Source organism: Bactrocera oleae, chromosome 2 (genome assembly GCF_042242935.1).
Source record: "Bactrocera oleae isolate idBacOlea1 chromosome 2, idBacOlea1, whole genome shotgun sequence".
Taxonomy (NCBI): Eukaryota; Metazoa; Arthropoda; class Insecta; order Diptera; family Tephritidae; genus Bactrocera; species Bactrocera oleae.
This window is the reverse complement of record NC_091536.1, coordinates 9,765,202-9,790,329: the sequence shown is the minus strand read 5'-3', so window position 1 is coordinate 9,790,329 and position 25,128 is coordinate 9,765,202. Positions and strand designations below refer to the sequence as shown.

The 25,128-nt window shown below is 36.3% G+C and overlaps 2 long non-coding RNA genes across 2 annotated transcripts; both read right to left on the bottom strand.

Annotated features, from left to right (window-relative positions):
• Positions 1-989: 989 nt before the first annotated feature.
• Positions 990-24,383, bottom strand: LOC118682928 (uncharacterized). Its single transcript, XR_004978718.2, has 3 exons — positions 24,126-24,383; positions 23,739-24,061; positions 990-3,463 (listed from the first exon to the last, which is right to left on the bottom strand). It is a non-coding gene; the product is annotated as an uncharacterized lncRNA (long non-coding RNA).
• On the bottom strand, positions 10,430-11,514 carry LOC138857092 (uncharacterized). The gene is made up of 2 exons (XR_011396052.1): positions 10,933-11,514; positions 10,430-10,851 (listed from the first exon to the last, which is right to left on the bottom strand). It is a non-coding gene; the product is annotated as an uncharacterized lncRNA (long non-coding RNA).
• Positions 24,384-25,128: the final 745 nt, after the last annotated feature.

Below are 25,128 nucleotides of genomic sequence, written 5' to 3'. Positions count from 1 at the left end.
CCCACAATCGCGATTGTCATTGCTTTGCATTGAAATTACTAGTTTTATTAATATTCAAGCCTCTAAAGCTATTATTGCACGGTTCGGAAAGTTCACAAGGTGCTGGAAGTGAAGTCAGAGAAATTAAATGTTTATAGTAACCTTGACATGGCTATCAGCGGCTTTGAAATCACTAAAATCTCTTAAGGTTTCATCAAAGATAGCGAAATAGTGCTTTGATCTCTTATTGGATCTAACATCCTATTTCACGATGAACCTGCAAAGGGTTCCAGGTCATAGCAGTGTCTCTGGTAACTGTGAAGCAGATGAACTACAATTAGACTTCGAAAACGAGGGAATTTATATGCTTCTGGCTATTTGTCGATATTTAACAGAAATAACTTTTTGTACCGATTTACTTCATTAGAAGCTCGGAGTGGTTCAGAGTGGTGACAATAGAGTGAGGAGATTTTAGTCCCGGTGGTATAACAGTGAGCCTCCTAAAGGGCTAGGTGTGTTGTTAGACAGCCTCGCTACTCGCTACCTACCTATCAACCTTGACAGATTCATTTGTCGTGGTTAATTAAATTAATATTGTTGGGAAACACTGGAAGCATATGCCTAACGCCAATGTTACTAACCCAAATAGTGCGCTTATTGAAAAGAATGGATAGACATGTGTAAATTCAAAAAACTACACGTAATCTTCAGGAGTCCAATACATTCTTTGACGGTCTTTTCTTGAATAAAGTCGGATTCATAGAGACCAACAATTTTTGCAGTAATAGAACGCATGCAACGAATGGTACTCGGTTTCAGACTAAGGTTATCAGCTTTATTGGCAACATCAATGAGCAGTGAAGGATCAATATTATGAAAACAATCCATTAGAGTTTCGGCCCAAAACACCAAATAATTTTTATTTGGATGATGATGATTGATGTCTACTAATTAACACCGGCATCTATATCGAAAAATCATTAGATGTTATAGAAACAAGAAACGCAATGTTGAAATGATTTGTTATGATTTCTATTTAGGTTCTTTTTTTTATTTTACAAAAATATGTATCAAATATAATAAATAAAATAAAATCGGCACCTTGTATGATTTCTGCGAGCGATAGATATGCATGGAGGTAGAGTTACAAAAGCGGTGAAATTCAATTCACCCAACCGCTCTGTTGTATCTTGTGGAGAAAGTTACTTCGAGGAGAAGCCTCGGTGCTTCGAATGATTTGATAATGAATACTTTCCCTGTGTTTTGATTTTGCTGGTAAATTTATACGAGCAGAAGTGAAATCATTTTGAGCGTTTTCGGTTTGATGGTTACTTCTATCATATAGGTATTATCTTTTCCCGACTAGATAAGAGGTTACATGGGTTTCACGGCTTCAAAAAATCGAGTTTTTTGTTATATAATATTTTTTAATTTTATAATATCTCTAGAAAATTGTCCCAAGTGCTTAAGTTCATCCGAGTAATAGTTTTGGAGATACAGCCTTGAAAATTGCGCGCTCGAAGTCAGCGATATAGTCACTTAAAACTTTTAACACGATTTGCTCGATACTTTGTTTTTAAAGTCGGTTGTCAAGTTTTCTCGCGACTACTTAACCGATCTTAATGAAATTTTGCATAGGTCTTCGAGATATAACTTACAAGGTCCTAAACGAAGTATTTTATTTTTTCAATTACAACTATTAAATAAAAAACATCGAGATATGTTTGAACTTTTTGTAAAAACGTTAGAAAAAAGTACAATTTTCACTTTTTGTTTTTAAGATTAACTGCTGCTGTCAATGCGGATACACCTTTTTCCCAAGGGTCTACCGGAAATGACGTTGTAATGGTCGCGTTTTGAATATTTTCCTTTGAAAATTTCACAAAATATATGTAAAATATGCATCTTTGGAATAATAAAAGGTTTAAATAAAATAATGTGTCGTTTTTTGCTCGAGGAAACCCGTGTAACACCTCATCACTTCCCTAATAGAGCAGATTCTCTCTCAGATCGACAAGTTTTTTTTTCGGGAAGGTATCACACCGTTTGATTTTATTTATATTATATTAGCTTTTTTTATATTGGCTTAATCTGTATTGTGATAGCCAGTAACTTTCTTGGACTATCTTGAGATCTTTGTAAGCCACACCCTTTATGCCAACTGACCTTCTTAGAAAATAAAGCTTACATAACTTTGTTAAGTTTCCACAAAGACGGAGAAAAATCTCAAAATCCCTCAGTAAATACGAATGTTTCGCTAGTGAGGCTACTGTTATAAAGCATATGTATATATTTTTTAAATATCTGTCTATATTTTTTCAATTTTGTTTAACACTAAACCTGGTAAAGTATGAGCTATAAATCGATGCAAAACAACGTCTCCAGGCTAAAGAATTCAAGTTTGAGAAAAGGCTTTAAACAAATGTTAATCTTTCCAAATTTTAAGAAAAATAAAAAAATCTATTCATACTCTTAGTCAGGCTGACTCAGTATATATTCTATTTGGTCTAGTTAGTGATATCCGAAATTGAGGGGAATACAGGTCATTTAACCCCTCCGTGAGCTCATAAAATGTATTTAAACGCAATTGAATCGGTATTTAGTATACCTTCTCAATTCGATAGATATAAGCTGGATTGCAGGAGTTTTCTACTCGATGAACTGTAAGATATCTTATAGGTTAATGAACCGTTATGACGAAACATTGTTTTTTTGGATATCGCTTTGTTGACAAGTTAGATAACACGAGATCACACTCGAAATGAATTTGCATTCATTTTCAAATCGAACGACTTGTTGATTGGTTAACTGGTTGAAAAGAAAAACAACAAATTGCATAGACGAAACACAAGAGAGTGTCATTAGAAGCTTATTAATATCGGGTTAATAGAGAAATTTGCAGTATGCAGGTGTTTTGTACTTCTATGTTTTTGGTTGGCGCTATTGAGTAACAAAAGAGAGAGCAATTCGCAGCGCAAGCAATTTATGAGCGACGTAATCGTTTACGGTCGCCAAATTATAATCATTGTCGGTACGAAGGTACATAGCCGCAGCGGTAATATATAAAAGTTTTTGTTAAGTTGCGTGTTGAATCGCAAGTTGCTCTGGCACGATTAGTTGCTGCTGTTGCAGACGCTGTTTGGAAATGCCGTCGCTCGTGTGCTGATAAGGGTGATTCCCCGATTTTCGGCGCTGCTCAGCCAACCATTCGTCGTAGCGACAGTGCAACTTTTCAATGTTACCGTTTTTAAGTTAAGTGATTGTTGTTGTTGCATTGCCAACGGCTGTTTGCATTTGCACGAATTCCGAACGATTTTCTATTTATTTATGCGTTGCGTCACTTCCACAAGTTGCTTATCGTGCGTCTGGGAGGTTTTGGTTGATGCTATTGTTGTTGTTGTTGCTGTTGTCTTTGTTTGTGCTGTTGTTCACTTGGTGTCTCATGCAATTTTGTGCCGACAAGTCATGAATGAAATTCTATTGTCTGTGAAAACAAAAAATCAGATAAGTATTTAGGTATATGTGTATGATTTTATGTACAATATATGTGTTTGTATGTAAGTATGTACTGTTAGGTGTTGGCCCTTGTTTGGTTGCAACAAATCGTAGTCGAATGCCTAGTGTGAGACAAATAATTTCAAGTGTCCACTCCAATCTATGAATGAAATTGACCAGCAATACGACAGTATGCCATCGCACTCGTCCTTTCGCACGTATCTGTTATAATAACATAATTGGTCACGTAATTGCGTACCTACATAACTACATACATATATGTTTATATATAAATGTTATATGTATTTGTGTATGTACGCTTTCTCATTGGCGAGAGACATGTATTAGTCCCCCGTAGCAGACTCTTTTATGCTCTTGCAACATGTTGCGCGGATTATAGCCATTTTTTTTTATTAACATGACGATGTTTTGCTAATGCATAAAATAATCGAATAAATAGGTAAAATCGGTGAAGGTGCTAAAAAAAAACTTTACTGGCGATATACAATGCAAACGGACGGCTGGTCAAAAATTACGTAGCACTGATATGGTTGCCAGAATTTATTAAAGAGACAGAGAGTAGACAAGGAACTACACTCCGTACGAAAACAGGATGCCTCCCGTCGAACAGCAAGAGATCATTCCTTGATTACGTCAAGGACATTGGACAATAACGCTAACCAGACTATGGACGCAACTACCTTCCGACATGCACTGAAAGCCATTTAAAGTGGAGCTATTAACAACAGCTTTACCAACTCCATAACAGACGAAGAGCTCGAGTTGCCCTGAGAATCTAGAGTAACACTTGCGCAACTTCGTCCTGGATACTGTTGCCGGTTAAACTTTAACTTCATCCAGAATATATCAAATATATGTCCCGCGTTCAATCAGTCCACTTATGATTATAACCACCTCTTTTCATGACCGATAAATCCCACTCATCTAACAACCTTCTCCCCATGGTCCGATCTCGTCGAAACAGCACGTTTCCTGGGTCTCCCGTTAGATGACAACCAATTTAAACCTTACCCTAATTGCACTCTACAAATCAATATGACCGTGAAAACCGTTAAGACTATTGGATCCTATATTGAAATTATAGCTCTTTAGCTACCACGTGCACATAAACACATACATAAATATGCTGTATGTAAAAAAAAACTCAGTATATACAATCGTTAGCTAAGCAAATATTGCAGTCAGCTGATTCAGTCTCGAAAAATCCCATGACACAAAGAAATAGCGATTATTTATAAATTCGTGCAAAAGTTGCGTGCTTATACACATACAGGCACACATACTAAACTTTTCCGACTCTACCGATTACCGACTAATTCGTACCATGTAAGTAAGTGTCTTGTCAGCAGATAGTCTGGAAAATATCAACTCAAACAATTTACATATTTACATACACATACATACGTATGTATGTGCGCTTACTTGCCCATTGACAGCCCTTGAAACAAATCAATGACTCTGCTACTTATCACTGATAAGTACACTAACGCTAACATGTATTGTTGTTGTTGTTGCTGCTGCTATTGTTCTTATCACTTATCAATTTTTCGCGTGTAAACGCACATACATACATATACAAATATGTGTGTGTGCTGATGTGAGTACATGCCTCTATTTAAATCACACCTTCAAGCAAAGCTTGCGGCAAATAAATCGGTGATTTTCTATATTCAATAGATACGGACATAAAATTTGTAAGAATTTTTGTTATGCTTCAAGGTCCACAAAAATCGCAAAGGGTCTGTAGCATACATTGTTCGTGTATCAGAAATGCGAATGGAGTGATTGACCTCATGGCACAAGCGGAATTTCGTGATTAAGTAGTAGTAGCAGCCTACTCTCTAATTTATAAAGTACTTCGCGAAATTTCGGTTTGAACTAGGTCTACGTTTGGCTGCCATTCTCTGTTTTTATTTTTTATTTTAATAATTAACGGCAGTTTCTCATTAGAAAGTTATCTCCGAATAATTCGTCATATTCAGCCTTAATGCCTTTTATTAAATTTTCAACTCATTTCCATTTAGGTCAAAATAAGGTGAAAAATAAACAAAAATTTTGAATGAAAATACCTAAGGAAGGGCTAAGTTCGGGTGTAACCGAATATTATATACCCTTGTAACTTGCGTTTAGTTGACAAAACTTTATATTAAACTGTGTAAAGTTTTATTCTGAAAACCTCATTGATGTTTGATTTCAAAGTAAGCACGCCTAAATATAATGCACTTATGTCAACGTTTTTTCCAATCCACAAAGCAATTAAAAAAGTAATTTTTTGTCATCCTGTTCAGCTTCTCCATCAATGCAGTTTTTATCTACTCAATAGTAGCGTAGCATCGTCCTTTCATGGGCCTCTTCAGTTTTGGGAACAAAAAAGTCATAGGTGCCCAGGTGATAACACGGTTGCTGCGGCACCACTAATATGTTGCTTTTGGCCAAATACGAGGTTTGCTCAAAAAATAAATAATATGTATCTCAAATTTTGTATTTTCGCGGGCTTCACCGATATCTAGTTACTTAATAGCGTAGGTGCATTATATCTAAGTCTGGAAGACTTTGTAGAATTTCACTTAAAGGTTGGCGCTGCCACGTCTATTGTATCCCATAAATCCAGTCCGTATTATCATGGTTGTAAAATGTCATGCCTGTAGCGCATTTATACAGTGGTTTTCAACATAATCGTTTTCATTTTACCCATTTTCACAGAGTTTGAAGAGGTGCTTAAATGACTTCCTCTTAGCAAGTTTGCTTGGTATAACTTTAGCGGTTTGGAAGATATTTACAATAAACCATTTAGGGAGCAGGGCCACGCCTACTTAAAAAAAAATATATCCCACAGGTGTCCCTGGCTGCTGTGAACTCCTATATTAAATTACAGTTTTGCAACTCGGCATCGAATCAGCCTAATAATTCGTTATAGCAGAGCTTTGTGACCGCTTGGCAGTTTTCCATGTAGTCCCCTTTCCGGTTGATAGCACCGTATTCGTCTTCTTCGGAGTAGGTTCACCAGTGAGGTCAACTGGTTCGCCGGTTCAGTGGTCTCTGATGTGTATCAGTAGATCTATATTTCGGCGAAGGTTCCTAAACGACAAAGAAACTCCTTTGGATTGCGTTTATGTGGCATCAGATACTGCTTAGAAGTCGTTTAACAGCTGCGCTTGTCACACTGTCAGATTTCTTATTTCCAAAATTTCATTTATGATCGCCACCACGACTTCGTTTGCATTTTTCCACCCGTTTACGCCAATTTTGTTGCTATATGTTTCGGCTATAGTACGCTGAATGTTGTATTGAGCTCCTCGACCGTTACTGGTTTATTGACCTTGAAATGGACCTCATCTGAGAAGATGATGTTTCTATGGAAATCGTTGTTGGCTTCCATCATTTCCAGCGTCCAATCGACAAAACTACGGTGCTTCAAATGGTCTGTCGGCTTTAGTTCTTGTGCCAAGCTTATACGGATGCAGAGCCAAATCCAACCGCAAAATTTGCCATGTTATCAAAAGAGAGACCAACTATACAGAACGACTTTAAATCGGCTGATGCGGATTGGGCTCAACGCTGAGAAGAGCGCACAGAAGAAGCAGTATGACGACCCTGTTTTGTACAAAGAGCCAGAACCAGAGAACGTGAATTTGTGTAATGTTCTTGGACAATTTCCAGGCGTTGTAAAAACCTTACTGAAAACACTGACAAGTTTTGACCTAACACCTGACCGCCACAAGCTGTCAAGATCACGATCCTTTCGGTAGACGCTGTACAAATGACAGTTTATCAATTTGAGATCGTGCCCTTTTGTTTCGGGAGATCTTTGTTTGGAGCTTGAAACTCGTTAAATTCATTTTGGACGGTCGCCCTCGAAGAAGAAGAGGACACATTTCAGCGCACATGGGCGCTTGATTTCTCGATACGATTTCTCTTCCAAATATAAATATGAAATCCGATCGTTATCGCTATTTTCATATTATAAAAAACCGCGGTCCGGTGACCGGTCCGGATTTCAAAATTAGAGTAATTTTTTCTCTTAAAACTACGGCTAACCAGTCTTGTTTGTTTAATATGGTTTGTAAGACTGAAAATTGCTAATCGCTTAAATTAAAAAAAAAATATATATAAAAAGTTCGTGTCAAATGCTACTTGAATATTAGAAATATTGAAAATTTCGATAAGCAATTTATGTAAGTGAGGTTTATTGTAGTCAGAGGTTGAAAGGGAATTTTTAAAACAAGATAGAAGGTATATCTTTTAATTTTTTATTTGTAGAAAAAAATTGTTAACGTTCTTTTTATAAATCGTTAAATATTTCTAGCATTACTTGCCAATAATTTCAGCCGCTTGCATCCCTCTATACAAATACAAATCATACAAATTTTTATTGATATGCAGTTTTTTTATAACCGCATATTTCCTATTAGAATCGCTTTGCTTTAACGATTCGAGATAAACACGCACAGCGTCAATCGCCAAATGCGCCGCAACAAACGAACGCGCTCAAGGTAAACGCAAAAGTAAACAAATTCAAAAGTGTGTTGTTTTTCCCCATTCGGTTTTTTTTTGTTTTTTTTTTTTAATTTTTGCTTACGTGCCTTTAGCATGCAATAAGTAGAGTTATTTTTGTACGATCTCGAGTAGTGTTGCGCTCACGTAAGATCAACACGCCGCAAAGCAATCGGCGTTAACAATGCGAAACGTCAAAACATCAACAAAGCCAAAGTCAAAGGCAAAAGGCAGAGAAATAAACTTATAGCTATCTATGTGTGTGGGTGTGTATGCGTGTGTTTTGAACCATAGCAGCGTTAGAAGTGCAAAATGAGAAGCAGAAAAATTATTGAGCAAAACAAAGTGATACGAAATGAAATGCAATCGAATAAATGGCAGAGCAACAATAGAAAGAACAAGTGCCTCGTTGGGACACAGTTGAAAGCAACAACAGCAAAAAAAAAAGCAGAAAACAAAGCAAACAAACGGACGGTGATCGAACGATTGAGCAGGTAGCAAGCAAAGTTATATGAAATTTTAAATGAACGATCGCTTTCGATGTTATTTTAGCACACATGATGAGCGCATGATTCACAGTGCGTCGGTGATCAGCAAACATAACAACAACAACGTTGCAGTGCACTGCATAATTTTACTTGTCATTCGGCAGTCGAGTCATACAAACTTTTTACTGCTTTTGTTGTTGTTTGTATGCTTAAAAAAAATTGCACTGCGCTGACGCAGCATCATTTCACATACACTCAGCCTCACACACATGCGCGAGTTTATTTGTATGTGTGTGTAATTTGAGCAGAGCCGTAAACACTTCCTTGTTTTGCAGAATTCCTGGCATACCAGCGCTAATAGAACATTACTCATTTCGCTAGTACTCCGACCGAAAATGTGTGAGAGCCAGCGATGTTACCAAAATTTACAGCTATAACAAACGAGTTGAGTAGTAATTGTGTCTCTTTTTACAACACTACTTAAACGAAGAGACTTGCTCGGCTGCTGCCTGTATGTATACAATAGGGCTAATATCAGTCCAAAGATCTGCAATAAGAAATACGAAGACTCTTTCCTTATCTTCTCACACTTGCCTCACACTGTTAAGAAAACTGTACTTGGCACAAATAGTTGTTCTTTTAGTTTGGTTTTCTCAACAGTTTTACATCGCCAGCTGTTAAGTTCGGAGAGAGTACAGGAGAGTAATGCAAAAACAAATGCAGGATGTTAGTAGTTACTTTAACATACAATATAAAATATGTACGATTCACCAACGGTATTAACGAATTTGCCTTTCGTTTGTATTGGTAGAGGGATAATGAGTCCATTGAATGCGGAGAGCGCCGCAAGTATCGCCTCGTTAATATAAATGTCACTGCTTACACATAAAAACAGCTGAGGTCAAAATTAAGCAGAAACTAATCATAACTGATTAGGAACAGCAATAATGTTACAAATATTTAATCCCTTTTTTAGTTGCATCCGAAGGTACAGAAAATAAAGTTGCGATAACGCTTATCTCTTCAATGATTATGAGGAATGCTCTATTATATAGAAGCAATTATAACATACTACTTTGTAAATACTTGCACAACTGTGAAAAGTAATTTATTTAGACCACAGAAAAGCTGGTTAAAGCCCTCTCTAAATATCTTAATGCAATATAACCTGAAAGCTAGTGCATTGATGATTCGTGTTCTCCGCCAAAACAGTTGAAAAACATGCCTCTACAACCGCGCTGTTAGTTCAGCTTTTTCCAGATTGGATAGAGAAGCGAAGTGCATGGATCTGATTGTGAACGAGGACAAGACGAAATATCTCCTGTCATCAATCAAACAGTCATCGTATTCGCGACTTGGCTCACACGTCACTGTTGACAGGCACAACTTTGAAATTGTAGATAATTTCGCCTATCTTGGAACCAGCATTAACACCAACAACAATATCAGCCTTAAAATCATACACAGTATCACTTTTGCCAACAGGTGCTACTTTGGACTGAGTAGACAATTGAAAAGTAAAGTTCTCTCTCGATGAACAAAGTCTAACATCTACAAGTCCCTCATCATTCGAGTCCTGCTGAATGGGGCTGAGGCATGGACAATGAGGTTTTACGGAAGAATTCAGTGGATGGGACGATGAGCTGTACAAGATATACGGCGACAATTACATAATTCAGCGAATCAAGAGACAGCGGCTACGCTGGCTAGGTAATGTTGTCCGGATGAATGAGAATATTCGGGTATTTGAAAGCATTCGATTGAGTATCCGCAGGTGGAAGCCGATGAAGAGGAAGATCTACACTCCGTTGAAGAAATCATATGGAGAAGGACTTGGCTGCACTTGGTATATCCATATAGCGCCAAATAGAAAAGAGAAAAAACAGTAGCCAAGCTATTGTTAACTAGGCTATAACCGCGTAAGTGGCGCCTACCACAGTAAAGAAGAAGAATTTATGCTCACTTGCAGATATATTTCAAGAAGTTCGGGGTTTCAATTGTTTCTTTTCTACATATTTCTTTAGAATATTAATATGTATCTACTAGTATAAAAATATGTATGTACATATGTATGTAAGTTATATACCTTACATATGTATGTCTATAGAATAAATTTATTAAAAAAAAAACGTAAATTTTTAAATAATTTAGATACAACGGAACTGACGAATATGCTTCCTATCCTTTCGGCTAGCTTAAAAACAACTACGCTAAAATAATAGTCACTCGTATAACAGTATCTACTTCACGGCGCACGATCATCTCTTTATTATCTTGCGCTGGTATTGGTTCGTTAATACGAGTGCTACTTCCGCTTTCAGCTTAACAGATCAAACATATACAGGCACACACTTACAGACACTGAAGTAGAAAGCTAAAAACAAAAAAAAAACATTACTGAAGACACAGATTCAATAAGAATCGAACAATTGTCGAACAGCCAGTCGTTACTTACATCGTTTAAAATACGAAAATATCGTGCGATTGCGATGTTGACTTCGAACGCACGCACACATACGAACGAACACATGCCGCTGATCGCGCAATAACGATGCTGATCGCCTTGAACAGCACAAAAATAATAACAACAAAAATGAAATAAAATAATAAATATGCGGTGAGTATGCTTATTCTTGACGAGTAATGTTATTGTTTTTGTTGCCGCTGTCGGCATTGTTGACAACATAGCGCTGGTATTCTATATCTGTGCTGTTAATTTCTTCGACTCCACTGTTTCTATGCATAACTCGATTAGTTTTGAATTGCGAAAACAGAAATTCTGTTGCTCTCAGCTCGGCACTACAATTTGTACAAGCCGGAAAATCAACTGTGGCGCACACATACATACATATTTTTACGGTTTCACAACAACAACGCACTTTCGAAACATGTGTGTGTGGGTGTGTGGCTAACAGCTGAATGAGTGCATCGTTTTTATGAGTTCATGTTGGCACCCGATATGAGTAAATTGGTAGATAACACAACAACAACAACAGTTACAGCAAAAAACACGTTCGGAAAAAAACCCTCAATCATCTGTCCACAGCGCCAGAACTAAAATGAAATTCCTTTGACTTAATTAGGTTCCTGCTTGCTCTGAAATACTCATGCATATATATGTGTGTACATATATGTGTATATATGTATGTTTATGCATATGCGCAACTATAGATTTGTAGATTCATACATATGTATGTATATATATACTTAAATGCACGCAAATAGACGAGAAAATTAGTGTATGTATGTGTATGTATATGCATATATTGTACACATATATGTACTCGTATGCATATCTATATTTATAGGTATGCATATAGTAGATATATTTGTCGAAAAATGCCCTACAACATGTGCAACATAGAGATCTATCTTGAAACATGCATGCATACACACACACATATATACGTATACACTGAAATTTCTAAATACATAGCCAATACTCTGAGCAAACTCCCATGCATATTTCCATACACACTCACACTCGCACACACATAGCTAGAATGTAAACCACCAACAACGACTGCAACAACAAAACCTATTAACAAACAACAACAAAAGTTTTTTTATTTCATATTATAGCAGTGTAGATATATATACATATGTATGTATTGTAAGTTTGTATGTATGTGTGTGTGTGGGGAAAATATTTTCGAGTTGTGGCTTAATGGATAGCAACGAACAACAAAACTACACTCTGCGCTGGCAAAAAGTTAGTTGCCAGCAGCTACGAACAAATGAACGGCACAGTATAGTTGGCAAAATAACAAAAACTATTCATATGTTTGTATGTATGTATGTGCGCCTATCCATGCATAGTTATGTACGTACATATATTGAAGCAATAATAGACGTTGTTGCTGTTGTATGGTGAAAACCAGTTTTACTGTGCAGTGTGTTGCTGGTGCGCTTCGTTGCTCAAGCAACGAGCTCGGTTCAGATGAGCTCAACTGGATTCGAAGTTGATTTGGTTTGCACAGTGGTAAATTACTGGCCCTTAACTGTATAAAGTTATAATTTTTTGTGTAATTAAAGAATGCATCTTTGAATAAATTCGTTAACTAATTCAGGGAGTACCTCTTTCTACCTTAACATCGACCCATCATTGCCAGACCTTTGTGAATATTCGTATAGCCTAAACCAAAGCTTGTACTTACTTTAAAGGATCAACGAAGTATTAAGTTATTAAATTGCTGATCGCAAACTATATCCGTGTTTCCGAGAAATACTGAAATAAACAAATGACCTTTTTGCGCATGTCTACTTTCAGCGGGATCCGCTCGCTTTATATTTTACCAACATTAAATAAGGTGAGGAACAACTATGTTCCCGATTGTACTAACCACATTATAACGGTATCATAAGTAGCGACACTGTGAACAAACACTCCTGTAAATTTAATCGATGTTCTCTGGTGGCAAGCACAGCCATGTTTATCTCCAAAAGTGTACCTGATAGCTAAGGCCCACAGCCGAATGACAGAAGAGTATAAAAAAAGTGTTTTAAGCGAGCGCTCGGAGAAAAAAAATACATTTTACTTCCAAAAATGTAATGAGAATCAGTCTAAGAAACTATATTGAGTACTTAATTTCAGTGACATGGGAAGTATCTTTTTTAGGTTATCGTCGGTATTAACAACTTGGCATTATCTACCAACAATTAGAAGACATGAGTGGAGATGAACGTCATGCTGTCCAGCAGATGAATGAAATGGCAGACATTTTCGAAAAAAAACCTAGACACTACCTTCAAACAAGACATTCGGATATCGGCATTTCTCCAAACTATTTAGATATTGAGTTGTCTTGTGCAAAAGTCTTTAACGTGGCTAAAGTACACTTATAAACATTCTGAGAAAATTTTCTAAACAATTCCGCTTTTTGTGACATGCTAGAGAGTTACTGAATATATCTTAAAAAAATAATATATTTCCAGAGCACTTTCGTCTTTACCTTATTAAGGAAATTAAAAATGATTAGAGAATGCACAACTTCAGTTGATAAGGTCTGTTATGTAATCATGTGGTCAGAAATGTTGAGTTGGTTTTAGTAATGATTTTTGAAAGAAGGTGAGAAAGTCATATGATAACTGTGTTATAGTTTAAATATCACTGTTTAAATAAGGATTGCCGAAGAGTATTATGCTTATACAACTTCGACAATATAGAAAACTTCACTAAGAAATTATAGAATAGAAGCGTGAAAATTGTTGCTACGGCAAGCTCAAGCTTGATGTTGATGAGACCTCACCTATGTTCAAAAACTTATTTTTTCCTGAACTGGAGAGAAAATTTTACTAAATAGCGACATATTCGTAACTCTTTAACCTGATATTCGTTACACTAACTTGGTTGGAAACTCTTTTCAGTATGCATAGAAGCTTAGCAGTAGTAAGCTCGATGCCCTTTACCGATTATTAATTTCTATTATCCATATATAATATGTTATATATCTCCCTCACATTCGTTTACTTTTCAGACCTTCCCCAATTCACCTTTTTTTGGTTCAAGTAAAAATTCAATTGTGTACATTTCCAGGTTTTGATGGTGACAACTAACGAAACGACCCACCATGCAGCGCACCGAACTGCCATAGTTGGAATCAAGTTGTGAGCTGCCTCGCCGATGACGACGACTCGTTGAGTCGAGTTTTGCCTGGCTTGGCTACTTTTGTTACTGGCTCACCACATCGAACGTACAGCTGTACGTATACACTGCGTTGCTATGTTATAAGTATTTTGATGTTGTTTGCTGCTGCTCGACGTTTTCTCGTTCATTAATACGAAATTTTCATTAGAAACTTTTACATGCTAGTAAGCTAGCTAAACCGCTCGAGCCACACGTATTGCGCTATGACTGACGGCAAAATACAACAAACAACAGTCAGAAATATAACAACAACATCGAAAGAAGAAGCAGAAAAACAACTGCAAAGCCAGCAAACGACCGTCTTGACGTTAGATGATGACTTTGAATGTGGGTACAAACGAGTACGTAAAGTCTACGAATATACAAACATTTTTTCTCATTACCCGGTATCATCATAAAAAATTGCAGTACATTGCATTGCATAGCTTTGTTGGCGTGGAAGTTGTTGGAAATAGTTGCTGCTTCTAATGTCTCTGCTGCTGCTGCTTCTTCTTCTTATACGGTTTATAATTTCCATGTTTATCTGTAAGTTTTCGCTGCGACATGCTTTTCATTAGTTGATACGAGTATTTACATACTTCGTTGATGTGAATTTTCGTTTGTTACGACTCAACTTCCTTGACTGCTACCGAGTTTTACACTTTACTCGCAGCGCAATTTCACTATAGCGCGTAAATTCCAACAGTGTTGCACTTCGAGTAACCAAAACGTGGTCGGTTCGAGACTTTTGCACGAGTCGAACTCATTTCAGACGAGAACTTGAACTCTGAACTGAGTGATTAGCTGATTATAAAGATATTAGTACTCACCGCGTGAGTGCATTTTGATGTGCATTTTCAAGAAGTTTGTTTCATAGAAATCTTCAACTAATTTCTTTTTAGGTCAGGTTCGGTAGGGTGTCCTAGTATAGAGCTAAGTATGATAAAATTCATTTTGTATTTTGGGCCTATTACATATATAGCTCTCTAAAAACAAGTGCTGGTCGTTTCTTTAAAATGAGGTTTTTGAAGAACGAAAAAACATGATTCTAAATATTTGTGACAACTTTGTGAGGCCTCGAAAGTATCATACCTAATAAAGAAAACGTCACAAGCAACACTTTTAAAAATATGTTCAATGCCGAAACTTGATTTCATTATAATATCATCATATGAGAGCTTCCCTAATAAACTCCTAAATTTCTAGAAAATCACTAAAATGTGTTTTTTAATCGCAAAGTCTCCGCTAACTAAGAATATATGTTCATAAATACTTGTAATAGCCTTATGAGGTCCCAAAAATATCGAACCTAATCTAGTAACCGATAGAAGTGTTAATAATTATTTAAAAGTTTTAACTTGAGCTCGATGTAGAGAAACTGTCGAAATTTTTAAAATACCTGTTTAATGCAGGATCTCCTATATACTCTGAACTATATTTTTTTCATTTTCCGAATTGGATTCTACTCTTATACTCAGCCTATACTACTATCATCTGCTGTCATCAAAAGTAAATAGCTCGTGCGCTTGGAAACTCAGCAGTAAAATCTGGCGATCGCAGCTCCTAGAGCTTTATAAAGCTTACCAAAAAAGTGCTGAACTACACTGTTTTCAAAGTTATCCAAAGGCCCCACAAGCTGTTTAAAAACTTGCAAGATCCGTAATTTGTTAACCCCCAAAGCTTTAACTGTATGGCAGATTCAAACCTAACAAAATTTAGCGATCGCTCTCAATATCCTTTATAGAGATAGAATCAGTTTTTTAAGATACTACAAGGTGCTTTACAACTTATAAGATCTACTAATAGTTCATCTACATTAAGCAGTCCAGCATTGATGGTGTACGAAACTTGACCAAACCGCTTAACTTGCGTTAAATTTAAACTGAACTTGTGGAACACTTTTTATTCGCAAGTCTGTCAATATTGAAGTGCATAAAATTGCTCCCCAAAAAGCATTACTAACATCCTGTTTGCATATAATTTACAATCCATCCTTTTGCATCCATATTTGCCGTTTAATAGTAGGTCGATTCTTGGAATTGATGTTGGAAATCAAATGTGCTTTTATGATGCATACCTACATGCCTTTATGCATCCGCAATCATATTGCTATTATGAGAGTACATCACTACATACATACATACAATCCATACTTACGGACATCCAGCATATACAATACTATGTATGTGTATGTGCTAGTATTTATGTGTGTACCGTGAAGTGTTTGCACTCATTGGCGCTACCTTCGGCTGCCTTTGTCTTATTATCCGTTCTAAGCTACGTTTGCAACTGAAATAAATTTTATCACTTCAATTTAAGGCCGCAGCAGCATCCTTGAGAGCTGGTTAACGCCACCTACCAGTGCAGGCTTACACACCTACACACACACACACATACAACACATTTGTATATAAAACATGCCATGGTACATGGAGAAGAGTATTTCCGAGCAAGTATAAACTGAGTTATACAAATACGTTATGTATGTTAAACTTTCTATGTACAACATACCTACAAACATACATATATAAGTATATAACATATATGTATGTATATACCATAGATCCTTGTAAAAAAGTTGGTGATGTACATACACATACATATAGTTTCCTATATACATAGATATTTCCATGTGCAAATTTGACCCCTTAGGAATACTGAAAGCTCCTTCGAAAGCTTTCAAATGGGCTTTGCTTTTTCTAGTTTAGTTGTGCCTCCAGAAGAAGCTTGGAACCACAAGTCTTTTTGATGGGATGCACCAATATCAAAGAAGTTCTACAATGGTATTGTTGGTTTTAATGCCTTCAAGTGTTCTCTAGAATGTTTTGGTTTTTTTTTTCAAATACTAATATTTTTTATTTTTTTTTAATTTTAAATGATCTTTTGATTATAGAAATCTTTCAAAAGTTTAGTTGACTAGTGGGTGGTGGTGTGGTCCGTCTGCAAGATTCTTAATTTCATCCCGATCTGCTCTGGTGGTGTTCTACTTCAGTTTCCTCTTACCATTCTGCGCAGATAGTTTAATAATACTACAAGTATATACAACAATGTTTCTAAAATGAAAAAAATGGCTTTTAATATGCCGAGGCAGAGTAAATGATGATCTTCATTTTTAGATTAAGCCTAGAGTGACTCTGCTCGTGGTCAACTTGAAAGCTTGCAATAAATATTGTTATGGAGAAAAATGCCCACTAAAAATCCTTGAACATCACCCCAACTATTTAGCTGATACCCAGCTTTCAATCCCATCTTCTTTATTACTGCTTAGTGCATTGTAGGCCTGACCAAATTCCAGTTTAAACGCTAATATCAGAGTTTGATAGTCGAGTCGAGCGACAAATGTCTAGAAAAGTACTTGGACATCGATAAATACCTCATTGTGCTCTGTATAAGCTAAACTGAGTTGAGCATAACCAGATTAAACTACATATGAACAGCTCCCTTTCACAAATTCACTGTCAAAATGAACTGTACCAATGCTTTCGTGTAATGAAGTAAGGTGTCTCATATACATATTTGGGTCGAAGGTTCTGTAGTGGTTCGATGTAGCTGAGGAAATATGCAAGATCATCACATTAGAGATACCTGGTAACCAGGCTTTGGACTGCACTCCCAATCTGCCGAGCTTTTTCACAAGTTTTCAAATTCTAGCGAATGGGAATATATGTAAAGCTTTTTCGAGGCTTACTTTTTTGTGTCCTGAAATACCCTGGTAGGTTGGATAATGTCTTTTAAATTTTTAATTATTGTACCCTTATCGTTATGGAGACCTTTCCTAATGGCTGCTAAATCGTAGTAATAATAGCAGATGATTCGTTCATCTCTCCTTGCTCGCCCCATTCCTTTAGTGATCTACATACTATATAGGTACATACATATATGCTTGTTTGTATGGTATATCTGCAGGTACGCTCTCACACTATGGAGATTGGTGTCATTCATACAACCTTTTTTGTTCGGTTGTAAAACCGTAGCGTTACAGATTTTGGCAGAATTTGGTCTCATACCAATATCAGCCCACTAAAAACTTTCTCTCACACGCTCACTATTGCCAAAAATGTGTACATTTCTTTTAAATACATACATATATCTATGTATGTATATAAAAGTAGTAAATTTGTTTGAGCTGCATGTACTTGAAAATACAGTGACCGACAAAAAAGCTCATAAAAAGAGCTTTGAATTTTTGTTTTAGAAATTATAAACGGTATTAAGAGTATATGTTAGTGCTGAAATCATCTTGATGTTGAGTCATTAAGTAGTTTAGGAGCTCTTCGAATTATTTGAAGTTTATCTTCACTCAGATTTATGAGTGATTGGTACTATGATTACAATTCTATGTTAAAAAAATTACAGAACGTACGTCCTTTACTTTTTACAAAAACCAAACTAACTAGTGGACTAGCTTTTACGGAAGCTTCTGCATTGGTTGGGTGAAAGCTCTGTATGTTAACTATAATATTAGTATTTAAGTTAGTGCAAGATCCCATAAATTTATATAAATAACCCATTATTAAAAATTTTATTGGACTAGATTTTATTATTTATTTATTTTTTTTTTTCAGCAAGTAAAATTTTCTCGATAAGATAACCCTTTAGTTAGCTCTGCAAGTTTACAACATGTATAAATTCGTAAACCAAAGTTTTATCCTTGTAAATAAATATTGAAATTTTATTATTCAAAGAAATTTAAATTTAAATTATAAATATTTTTTCCAAAAAAAAGTATTTATTTTCTTGTTTCTTCAAAAAAAGACCTCTTAATATGTAGAATATATATTTGTAAATTTGGTTAGTCACTGTACTTATGGTATATACGTGCACTCTAACCCATAGTGTGGCAAATTGCACATACTTACACTGTGGAAGAAAATAATATACACTATGCAACAAAATGTTATTAAGGTCATTGATGTCAAGTAAAATAAAATTCAAAGGGGGTAAAACAATAATCATCAGAAAGATCATCAGTAAGAAATGCTATTTATCATTATAACATTTCATGGTTTTGGAATGACGCCCTTAATTTTAAGACCAAATATTTTTTGAAGTTCGAAAGTATATTTTAGTGCTATAAAGGTCAGAAATTGCCTCTTTTTTTTACTTTTCAAATTCTGAACGTGCTTGCGTAAGTTTGTATGGTTTCCGACTTGCGTTTCAATAATGAAAACTATTAAATAACCCAAATCGTATAAGGTTTTTATCCATTTCAACGATATATTACGAAGACATTTTATACATTTTTTTTTTAAATAATTTGCTTTTTGAGGAAACATTTTGGCGTTCAGGCTTTTTTTTGAAACTATGTAACTTTTATTGAAAGCTTCATTAAAAAAATTTACAAAATTTTCATCATTAAAGTCAGTGTATACGATCGGTACAGATGTCGATAAAGACGATCATTTGCTTTTGGGTTAATGGATGGTTCAGTACTTGTAATATAGATGCCTGTTTTTAGGACCACTAATGTGTTGGTACACGTCAGAGTTTCGATAAATTACTAGGCCTTTACTGGTCTGGCACTAGGCGCGAATGAACTCTGAACTAGTATTTTTTTTTAAAATAGTTTCACACTTTTTTTTTATTATCAATATGCTTCTAAAACAAGAACCTTAAGAAGATATCTCGTCAAATGATAAAATTTCCATGCAAGCGCTTAATTCCGATCGTCCAGTTTGTATGTCAGCTATACGCTATAGTGGTCTGATATTTACGGACATGTGAATAATTTCAGATCAGATATACAGACAGAGAGACATGGCTAAATCGATTCAACTCGTCGTGCTGATCATTTATATATGCATGTCTTTTATAAGGTATCCGAAGTATCCATATGGGGTTATAAATTTCGGGACAAACTAATAAAAGAGAATTTCTGCCTCCCTGCTTATGTTATATAAAACAGAGATAACGTTGACATATGCATAGTTTGTGGCACAGTGTAAATGTATACCAGCACACGATCGACTGAATTTCTGTTCGTCATATGACGCTTATTTACAGTGTATGTAAACAACTCTGCATTTATGTACGTGCGCTCAGTGCTGTTATATACACATAACCTACAAAAATGTTTATATACATTGGTGAACATAACAGCAACAGCAGCACCAACGGCAACGGTGGAAATAATTTCGTACCAGAGTACTACATACATATAAAATACATGCTCATAAAAGCAGCAACGCTGGCAACAAATCGTATAAAAAGCATTTCATACAAAAACGACAAAACGAAAGAGGGAACGCAAAGCTGTTGAGAGTTTTTGTGCAGCACGAATGCTTGGCGGCTGATGGTGGTAAGGCCGGGCCGGTTCGTTGGTTGTATGTCGAGTTCGCTGGGTTGTTTTGTGGACTCTGACTGATACGTTCGACCATTCGTTCGGTAGTTCGACAGTTCGGCGAGTGTACCACTAGCTAGCTGGCTGACTGACTAAATGACTGTCATGCTCATTCAGTTTATAAGACACACACACACACACACACACAAACAAATATGTGTGTTTTCAACATTTCTGGGGTTGCTGATGGAACTCCGAAACATCAGGAGCTGCGACGGGGAGCTGCGGTGGTGCGGTCGGCAAACTTTTGTGTGTACGTAAATTTATTTCAATGTGGGAATGGAACTCGGCAACACTACGCGAGCAAGTACTTTGCTTCGTAAATCGACTAGGGGAAAGGCGACGGCAAATTGACAAGGGCGGGTAGCAGTGCCGGCAGCATAGCATTTGAAACCAAGGCGAAACCCACGGCAGTGGCGGCAACAAATAGAGAAGATGAAAACGAAAAAATCAAGCAAGAAACTTTTATTGTTGTTGGGTCTTGAATTTTTCCTTCTTTCTGGTTGGAATATAAAATTATTTTTATTTTGTTCATGCTGTTGGGATTTTATATTTTGTTCAATTACGAAATAAAGCGAACGAAACGAGTGCGAGTCTTACAGCTGCGAAATGTGAATTGTGTGCGTCTTGCTCGTAACGAGGGTTAATAGCGACAAGCGCCGAGCACCTTAGCACAGTGGTGAAAATGGATGCATATGTTGCTTGTCGGCTGCAACTAAATTTAAGATTAGCCGGAGTACGAGAATCTCTCTAAATGATGATTCTTTAAAGTAACGGTGTCTGTTGATCTGCGAGCTTCTCTATTGACAGTTGTTTCGTATGATCTGATAAGCCAACAGTTGTTGTCGCAGCAAGGCTAGTCACTCATGAGCGGAATCAAACCAAGCTTAGTGGTCTTCGAATACAGATTGTTTCATAAATACACCTATATGACATATGATATGTCAATAAAAATAAAAGATTAGGAAATCATCATAGAACAACTCTCAAGACTATTTTGTATAGACCGTACCACAGTCCAGACGAAGAAATGCGAAAGGGTTCCCACAGTCGAATTTATGCAAACAGACCCCGCTCGGTTGGTATGCGTCTGAGTTCCTTCAACGTAGCTACTGCTACAATATCAATTAAAAGCCCCTAGTATTACCAGTTAGAAAACTAGCACTATTTTAAATAGAATGTAAAGCTATCGAGGATTAGTAGGGCCAAATTATATACATACATAGGTATTCTTTTTAAAGTGATCGCTGTTATCTTTGTAATATTAGCGGATTTAAAATTAGGAACCAACCACCTTGACTTCAGATTGGAAGTTTATTTTTTAAGTTATAAGTATGCCTGTATATGTATGTATTACGGTGGGAACCTAAACTGTTTTGAAGGTTTTTTCTACATAGAGCTGAAAATGATAGGTTTTTAAGCTTTACGTTTGCGATCAAAATCTGTGGGTCCTCAATATAAAATAATAATTTCTATTAGATTCATTTTCTTAGTACCTTTCTACATAGTGGTCCATGTCCAAATCTTTCTAACATCTAAGGTGACAATTCAGAAGTAGCAAACTCTCTTGTACCTTATCATCCGAACGCTTTAACCTAAAATTAGTTCTATGTTATACCTGATGTTGCTGGCAGAGTAAAGAAACGTCTCAATTGTGCCGAAGGGTGAAGCGTTTCTCTCTTATTATATATGAAGTAAATGCGATCTATTGACCACAGTGCGGCCCACTGACGAAAGTCTGATGTTCTATATAGACACATAGTACATACGTACAGATGTTGAACGTTGAATATTATTTGTTGCAACGTAGAAAGTAAACGAGTGCGCACACAATACCCAACCAATCTCACACATTCAACATACATTCATAAAAATATAGAAGAATGGTGGTGGAAAGATTTTAAAGCAAGAAAGCCATGCGAAAAGTAGAACCCAAGAAAATAATAACAAAATTATAAATGAGCGCATAAATTGAAAAGCGAAAAAGAAAGAAATACGAAAGATCACTCCAAAGAAAAGCAAAATTGCCAGAGAACGAATGGAGAATGGGAGAAGAAAAAAAGTGTACAAGAAATGTCAAATACTTAGCATACTTTGCACCATTTGCCGGCATAAATATATGCTAGGGTGCAAGAGCGTTCTTATGGTAGATAGGCAAGCTATGAGGGCAACTGCAGCTGGCGGAGGCTTGTGGCTGTTGATTGCAGCTGTAGACTGCAATCAGGGTTGCACTCGGTTGCGAACTGGCATGTTGTGCCTTAAAACTTTGGAAATTTTTTCTTCGTTCACACAATGTGAGAGCGTTCGCTGTGCCGATGATTCTACCGGCCGCTACTCAGTTGATGCAATAGAATCTCTAAGTGAAAATCATAGATATACATGCACATATATAGTTGCGTTATAAGGCATGGAACATTAACAAGTAATGGGAGAATTTACAGCAGCGATACTGTGTAGTGTAGTGCAGCAGATATTTAAATGCAACAACACAAGGAGACAATTTTGACTTCGATGTTGCGCTAATTTGGTCAGGTGTATATTAATCATTTTAAAAGAGCGATAGGTGTTGTGAAAGTTTTGGAGACCGGCTACCGATCTCATTTAGGGTAGCGAAGAATATTGACTTGGCTGAGGAGAGAAAATTGCCAATAGGAAAGGAAAAAGAATATACAAAACTTGAATTTGAGCCCAGAGACGTCAATCTTTTTACAATCATTGTATATTAGGTTTGGATAGGTTAGGTTCGCTCTAACAGCGAATTCACTTGGACAGCTGAGAATTGCCGGTCTGTTTTTTTTTACCGAAAACTCCTATGTAATAGATCATAAGAAGATTACAAATAGACAAAGCGCTTTGAGTCTATCACAAATTTGTTGAGATGGGTAATGTCAGTTTCTGCTATGTCTCCTGGTATGCCGAAGGTAAGACTGACGAGAGGTTTCAATTTCTTGCAAAGGCTAGACAATAGAGGAGAAAGTGCCGGGATGTTTCCACCTCACCCTCCTCCATATAACTTTGACAACTTCAAGATTTTCAGACTTGTCGCATGAATGTCTATTGGACAATGTCTAGTAAGGACTCAAGATACACTTTAATATCTACAGTTAGTTCAGAAGAATTCCATTTGATATTTTACGAGGTTATAATTTTTTCGATTCAGTAAATTTTCGAGGAGGCTATATACAGGTAAGATTTTGTAAGCCGTGGTTTGTTGGACCCTCTAATATTTATACAGTTATATCCAAACTCTGAACAATAAGGAATACTAGTAGATATACATATGCAATATTCACACCTTTTCTGGGGCAGTCCTTTAGCCTCTTCTCATTGAACGTAACTTCGTTGATGCTGGATCTGACGTTTAAAAGTGAAACGACAAAATTCGGGGAAACTATTTGTCCCCGACCATACGATGTACTTGTTTTTTTCATCTGACCTGGGGAAAACAACTAACGTCGCTGATGTTTAAACCATTCCATCATTATAACTATTTGCATATCAACTGTTATAGAAGATGCTGCATGCACCGCTTAGAAGACTTCGTTTTGTGTCATGTGGAATGGATGTTCCAAATTTTAAGACCTCTCAAGATTTGCCATCGCCGCAATTAATGAATTGCTATTTTTTTAAATTTTTATTTTTATTTTTAATTCATTCTTATTTTACTCATCCTCATATCTACCGTAAAAATGCCGATCGTAGCTCTGGCAGAAATTCTTCAACACATGTACCTCGTGGCCCGCACGCCAGTACCTCTTTCCTAGGTGTATTATCTACTGCTCTTAGATAGGTACTACACTTGAAATGTGTATTTTTAGCAGCAAACGAGAAAACGACGCACGCTCACAGTTGTCGTCGTCCACAGCCTTTGCCTAGTCTCTGCTAACTAGTAGAGTAGTAGTGTTGTGCACACGAAACGTTTTGGTAGCGACACGAACACCAACCAGTCGCTACAGTAACAGTGACTAAAGCATTGGCGACGCCAACAATTGTTGTTACCGCGTTTGTATCTATTTCCACACATATGTATATATCTATAAGTATTTTACTATTTAGTTGCTGCTGTTGGTGGCGCTGGTGCGCTCGGGCTGCAATTATTTTCATTCTTGCTTCATTTCTTGTTTCCATTTTTTGCTGTCAGAATATTTGCTTGGCGCGCACAAATAACGGCGCAGCACAGGTGAAGGCGATTCAGACAATGCTGATACGAGTACACTGTAGCTGACACCGCCGCGAGCAGGTTGGCCTTGGTTGGCGGTGGGCTAAAGTTTATTCAATTCTGTTTTCATTACGTTTTGATTTTCCGTAGCGTTAGTTTTAATACACTTCCCTTAGATTGCGAGGAAAATTAGTAAATAAATTTTATATGAAAAATTCCTGAAATCATTTGAAATGCAGAGTAATTTTTTTTATGAAGTTTTTTGCTTTTATATAGTTGCGCACATATATGTACATATACATTAAAGGTACATATATTAGGGATTTAAAAAGTTCTATTAAAATCTTGTTTTATTTCAAATCTTTGCGGAAGTAATATATGGTAAATTTATAGAGTTAGAACTTATGAATATCAGATGGTACTTAGCTACATATGTACATACACATAAGCATGTATTCTGAAATTAAATTTTCAAAAAAGAAAAATAATATTTTTAAATTCAAAAATTATTATAAATATTTTTTAA